The sequence below is a fragment of the Portunus trituberculatus genome, chromosome 11 (assembly GCF_017591435.1).
Source record: "Portunus trituberculatus isolate SZX2019 chromosome 11, ASM1759143v1, whole genome shotgun sequence".
Lineage (NCBI taxonomy): Eukaryota > Metazoa > Arthropoda > Malacostraca > Decapoda > Portunidae > Portunus > Portunus trituberculatus.
Window position 1 is genome coordinate 4,247,663 of NC_059265.1, and position 7,106 is coordinate 4,254,768.

Consider the following 7,106-nt stretch of genomic DNA (forward strand, 5'->3'; position numbering starts at 1 on the left):
CATAGCCGTCACGCTTCTTATGAGTCATTCGAGAAAAGCTTTGAGGCATGATTATTGGAAGAAGAGTGATCTGCTGTACATGCCAATCTTTGCACGGTACATAACAAGGGACAGATATGACAACATATTGAAATACCTTCACTTCTGCAATGTTAAAACTGATGATCCACTCTGGAAAATTAGGCCTGTCATACAGTCTCTCGTAAATAAATTCAAGTCCTTTTTCAAGCCATTTCAAAACCTAGTGATAGATGAGTCACTTATGCTTTTCAAGGGAAGACTCATTTTCAAGCAATATATACCATCAAAGCGACATCGCTTTGGTGTGAAAATGTATATCATATGTGATTGTGAAACACACACACACACACACACACAAAACACACACACACACACACACACACACACACACACACACACACACACACACACACACGTGTCTCAGAAATCAGTGATATATCACACACACACACACACACACACACACACACACACACACACACACACACACACACACACACGTGTCTCAGAAATCAGTGATAATATGTCCTTCCTTCCTCCCCCTACTCTCTCTCTCTCTCTCTCTCTCTCTCTCTCTCTCTCTCTCTCTCTCTCTCTCTCTCTCTCTCTCTCTCACACACACACACACAGAGAGAGAGAGAGAGAGAGAGAGAGCGTCGTCTCTCTGGGCTGTTTCCTCTTGACTGGTCACACCGTGCCCGGAGGAGGAAACTTTGATAAGGCAATAACTAAACTCTCAGACGTCATATCGAGCTGGAAAGTACATCATTGTATTCAGAATAACACAGAGAAAATAATTATCAGTATTCAAACTGTGTTCTGACAATTTTTAGGTGTACCATTTTTCCCCGTCATTAGACAGGAAAAAATATTTTAATCCCCGGAAGTTAAGGGTTAAGACAGCTTGTTATGCTTTGAGGGGAATTTAAGACAGTCTGGCAGGGTTTGAGGACACTGTAAGACATTTTAGCATGTTTTGATGGCATTTTAAGACAGTTTGGCATGTTTTGAGGGTATTTTGAGTCATTTTGGCATATTTCAGGGCAATTTAAGACAGTGTGGCATGCTTTGAGGGCAATTTAAGAGTTTGGCATATTTTGAGGGTATTTTGAGACAGTTTGACGTATTTTATGGCCATATTGAGACAGTTTGGCATGTATTGAGAGCATTTTGAGACAGTTTGACATGTTTTGAGCGCATTTTAAGACAGTTTCGAGGGCATATTGAGACAGTTTGGTATGTTTTGAGGGTATGTTAGGTCAATTTTGGAGGTTTTTAGGGAAATTGAAGACAGTTTGGCAGATTTGGAGGGCATATTAAGGCAGTTTGTTATGTTTTGAGGGAAATTTGAGACAGTTTAGCTGGTTTTGAGGCCATTTTAAAATAATTTGGCATGTTTTTTGAAGACATTTTTAGACAGTTTGGCATGTTCTAAGGGCATATTAAGACAGTTTGACATGTTTTCATGGCATATTAAGAGAGTTTGGCAGATTTTGAGTTCAATTTAAGAAAGTTTGGCAGGTTTTAATGGCATCTTTCACACCACTAGTTCTTGCATCTAGCACGCCACATTCTCTCCAGGAACTCTTTCACAGCCTCAATCATCCTTCCATTCATCTCCCCACATAGTCCCAGCAGCACCACCATCCATTCCCTTCCTGTCATCTCCACTCTGTCATGCCCCAGCTCCCTCAGCATCACTTGCATCATCTCATACCTGTCTCTGGCATACTTCACACACTCCACCACCACATGCTCCACCCTCTCATCCTAGAAGAGTGTACGGTTTAAAATGTGGACATAGAAGTGGCAAGGATGACAATTAAGGGAGATGGAAAGCATATATGTTGATTTAGAAGAGTCGGCACTGTCCCCAAGAAACCATCCCGCATGCTCGCCTTGATTCCTGGCTCCCACTTCACAGCTCCTCCACCCAGCTGATTTGACGTCACATATATGAAGCCACGCTATTGGTCAGAGAGAGAATATGAAAATGCATAAGGAGAGAGAGAGAGAGAGAGAGAGAGAATATGGAAATGCATAAGGAGAGGGAGAGAGAGAGAAAGAATATGAAAACGAATAAGGAGAGAGAGTGAGAGAATATGATAACAAATAAGGAAAGAGAGAATATGAAAACGAATAAGGAGAAGAGAGAGAGAGAGAGAGAGAGAGAGAGAGAGAGAGAGAGAGAGAGAATATGATAACGAATAAGGCAGCGTTTCTCAATCTTTTTAGCCTTGCGTAACCCTTCAAATACATGACATGTCTCAAGGATCCCCTACACAAAAACAAAATTATATACCATATATTTCTCTTTTAATGTGATGTCAAATCTGCTGGGTGGAGGAACTGCGAAGGGGGAACCGGGAATCGAGGCGAGCACATGGGATGGTTTCTCGGGGACAGTGCCGAAGAGTGTATGGTTTTAAATGTGGACATGGAAGTGTGGAGGATGAGAAGTGGCCAGGTAGCCCTGCACTGCATGCTTCCCTCCATACTTTCTCTGTCTTATCTGATCCCTTTCCTGACATGTTAAACTGTCTCAAAATGCTCTCAATACATGCCAAACTGTCTTAAAATGTCATCAAAACATGTCAAACTGTCTTAAAATACCCTTAAAAATGCCAAACTGTCTTAAAATGTCATCAAAACATACCAAACTGTCTTACAGTGTCCTCAAACCCTGCCAAACTGTCTTAAATTCCCCTCAAAGCATAACAAACTGTCTTAATATACCTTCAAAACCTGCCAAGCTGTCTTCAAATGGCCTCAAAACCTGGCAAACTGTCTTAAATTGTCCTCAAAACATACCAAACTGTCTTAATATGCCATCCAAACTGTATCTGTATTAAAATGCCCTCGAAACATGTCAGTCTCAAAATGCCCTCAAAACATGTCAATATGGCCATAAAACATGTCAAACTATTTTCAGATATACTCAAAACATGCCAAACTGTCTAAAATGTCACTTCACTTATTCATTTATTCTCTATGTGTCACTGTCAAGCACTTCACTTACTTACCCACTGCTTCAATAACACTCAATTTATGTATGGCCTCCGCACACTGAAACACTAAGGTCTCTCTCTCTCTCTCTCTCTCTCTCTCTCTCTCTCTCTCTCTCTCTCTCTCTCTCTCTCTCTCTCTCTCTCTCTCTCTAAATTTAATCCAGTTTTATTTATTTCAGATTGTGTTAAGAATATGGAATAAGACGGACCAAGGCAAGAAGAGGAGGAGGAAGAGGAAGAAGAAGAAGAAGAAGGAAGAGGTGGAGGAATATGAGAAGAAGAGGAGGAGAAGAAGAAAAGAGAGAAAAAGAAAAGGTAAAATAATAAATATTGTCATTTCATAAAGTTTTGCTATTTCAATCTCTCTCTCTCTCTCTCTCTCTCTCTCTCTCTCTCTCTCTCTCTCTCTCTCTCTCTCTCTCTCTCTCTCTCTGATATTAATCCAGTTTTATTTATTTCAGATTGTGTTAAGAATGTGGAGAAAGATAGACCAAGGCAAGAGGAAGAAGAGGAGGAGTAGGAGGAAGAAGGAAGAGGTGGAGGAGGAGAAGGAGGAGGAGGAGGAAGAAAGAAGAGGTGTTGGAAGATGAGAAGAGGAGGAGAAGAAGAAAAGATTAAAAAAGAAAAGGTAAAATAATAAATATTGTCATTTTATAAAGTTTTTGTTATCTCTCTCTCTCTCTCTCTCTCTCTCTCTCTCTCTCTCTCTCTCTCTCTCTCTCTCTCTCTCTCTCTCTCTCTCCTTCCTTCCTTCCTCCTTCCTTCCTTCCTTCCTTCCTTCCTTCCTTCCTTCCTTCCTTCCTTCCTTCCTTCCTTCCTTCCTTCCTTCCTTCCTTCCTTCCTTCCTTCCTTCCTCCTCCTCTCCTCCTCCTCCTCCTCCTCCTCCTCCTCCTCCTCCTCCTCCTCCTCCTCCTCCTCCTCCTCCTCCTGTGCTACTACTATTACTATTATTACTATCCCAGTGTGACCTGTGTGACCTCTGACCTTTTGCCGCAGGACTCCCTTGGACTGTGACCTCACTATGACCCAAGAGGAGGTGGCCACTCAACGCTGAGGCCACACGGCTCCCTTCCTTATGCAGGTCAGTGGTGTGGTGTGTGGTGTGGTTAGTTGGGTTGGGCTGGGTTAGGTAAGGTTTTGAGGCAGTTTGGCATGTTTGGAGGGTATTTTCAAACAGTTTAGCATGTTTTGAGGGCATTTTAGACAGTTTGGCATGTTTGAGAGCATAGATTGGGTTGGGAGCAATATGGATTTTGAAAGGGTAATGCAATATTTGGCCTGAGGATGGTAACAGAAAGAGCAGTTGAAATGCAAAAAGATGTATACATGTGTTTGGTGGACTTTGAGAAAGCCTTTGAGACGATTAGACAGGAGGAAATGATTGACGTGTTAAAGGAGATTGGATTGGATGGCAAAGATGTAACAATGATAAATAACCTATACTGGGAACTAAAAGCAGCAATAAGAATAAAAAATAAAAACACAGAATGGGTAGAGATACAGAGAGAGTGTGGCAAGGCTGTGTACTCTCACCAGACACAGAATGGGTAGAGATACAGAGAGGAGTGTGGCAAGGCTGTGTACTCTCACCAGACACAGAATGGGTAGAGATACAGAGAGGAGTGTGGCAAGGCTGTGTACTCTCACCAGACACAGAATGGGTAGAGATACAGAGAGGAGTGTGGTAAGGCTGCGTACTCTCACCAGACTTGTTCTCGTTGTATGGACAAAAATGTTTGGAGGAGATGGAAGAAATGGAGGGAATTTGCATTGGGGGAAGAAACACAAACAACATACATTATGCGGACGATACAGTTTTAGCGGCAGATTCCGAGGTAAAATTGCAAGCACTCATAGATAGTTTAACCCTTAACGTTCGGTGATTGTTTTGGGATGACTGTAGCGTGGCGTGCAGAGAAGCAGGGATTGTTCCGGGAATCATGATTTTTCGGCGCTAAACGTTTGAATCTCTCCCCCTCACTGTTGGTCCTTGGGCAAGTGGAAGTCTCTGGCATCTTTTCTCACTCACCTCTTTGAGCCTGGAGACATGTTCCCTCACATAGGTCATCTTTTCCCATTTTGAGGCAACATCTAGCAATCCCCGTGACCCGGAGTTAGGTTTCGGTACTCCGAGTGATGTTATGTCAGTTTTACTCGGTAATGACATTGAGGATAGTGGTGAAAATGAAGACAGTGATTTTTTTATTAAGACAGAAGAAAGTGAAGACTCCAGTAGTGATTCTGATAGTGATCTGGGAGACAGAGGCCAACCCTCACAGCGACGTTCATAAACCTCCTCACATACTCCCCTCGAACAATGCGCTGGTGTGTGTCACCCATGGTTGCCTCTACAGGACTGTGCTTGTCGGCCAAGTCACGTCAGTCCCATTGCCAAGAAGAGTTTCCACATTCCAATTATTATAAAAATCCACAATATTTGTAATATGTGGTTTATTTTTATTTTTCTGTTTTGAACATCATTTCATCTGAGTTCACATTTTCATGACATGAAAGTGCAAAAGTTCCTACTTTTACATCAAATTCATATGCCCAAATGGAGAGAGAGAGAGAGAGAGAGAGAGAGAGAGCATGGTGTTATCTGAGCTTGGGGGGATTCTGCCATGAATTTTTTGACGTGCAATACCTTTGGTGTGAGAGGTGATGACATGTTGAAAACTATATCGTTGTACTCAGAATAACACAAAGAAATATGCTTTTATGAGGAAAAGAATATTTTTAGCATTTTTGACAGGTGTGATTTTTCCTCGCTGTAACAGACAGAAAGTAAATCAACCCCCGTACTTTAAGGGGTAAGAAAGATAATGACCAATATTAGCATGAATATAACTCTAAGAAAACGTATACTCAAGCGTTATGTATGGTCCACATTAACGTATGGCTCTGAGACATGGACGATAAAGAAGAACATGATCAAAAGGTTAGAAGCAGTAGAAATGTGGTTCATGCAAAGAATGCTGAGAATCCCTTGGAGTGCAAGGATCACTAATGAAGGATTGAGAAGAGTAGTAATGGAAAAAACACCGGTGAAGAGTATCAGGAGGAGACACCTCAATTTTGTGGGCCATGTACTGAGAGGACATGGACTGTGGGAGAGAATGCTTGTTGGGGAGAGTATAAGGAACCAGCGAGAGGAAGACAAAGGGTCAAGTTTATGGACACATTGGTGAAACACGTCAGTGAGGGCTGGACAACTGTGGATCGGGTTAGAGTGGCTCAAAACAGAGGAGGATGGTGTTCCATGGTCGCCGACGTCACGTGACAGGCACCTCAGTAAAGGTAAAGATAAAGGGTTGGGTTAGGTTGGGTTATGCTGGGTTGTTTTGGGTTAGTTTGGGGTTGGGTTGGGTTATGTTGGGTTGTTCTGGGTTAACTTGGGTTGTTTTTGGCTTGGGTTAGGTTGAGTTGGGTTGAGTTGGGTTGGGTTATGATGGGTTGTTTTGGGTTAACTTTGGTTGGGTTGGGTTGGGTTGAGCTGGGTTGTTTTGGGTTAGGTTAATTTCTGTTCAGTTTAGTTAAGTTAGGTTGAGTTCTGTTAGGTTTGGTTGAGTTGCGTTCAGTTCAGTTTACAAAATAGTGAAGGTGACTCAATGTAAACCTATCATTACAGGAAAGTCAAGCCAATAGTCCCTGAATGTTGCCAAGGAGACACACTGCACCACCAAGCCAAGCCAAGCAAGCCACAATGCAACACAAGCCTTCTACAACACCTACAGCCATCAGCAACACCCAGAGTACAAGACAACACCTGGAGTCATGAAGAACAGTTAGGATGGATTAGCAGTTTGGAATGTTTTTCTTTTAAGGACATTTGAAGACAAGTTTGGCATGTTTTTCAGGGCATTCTAAGACAATTTGTCATGTTTTATGGTATTTTAAGACCATTTGGCATGTTTTTAGGGTGAAGATATTGGCCATTAATCTTCTGATGTCTATAAACCTTTTCTAATGTCAATAAAATGGTTTAATGGTACTCAACCTCAAGGTAAATATGTCTCCAAGTACTGAAGGGGTTAAAATAGTGAAGACTGTGGCCATTAATCTTGTCACCTCCTTAGA

At 42.1% G+C, this 7,106-nt stretch overlaps 1 long non-coding RNA gene across 1 annotated transcript in view; it reads left to right on the top strand.

Annotated features, from left to right (window-relative positions):
- LOC123502405 overlaps positions 1-6,880 on the top strand; it is a 16,003-nt gene extending 9,123 nt beyond the window's left edge. Inside the window, exon 4 of the long non-coding RNA XR_006674026.1 lies at positions 6,658-6,880. This is a non-coding gene — a long non-coding RNA (uncharacterized LOC123502405). The remainder of the gene's footprint in view (positions 1-6,657) is intronic.
- Positions 6,881-7,106: the final 226 nt, after the last annotated feature.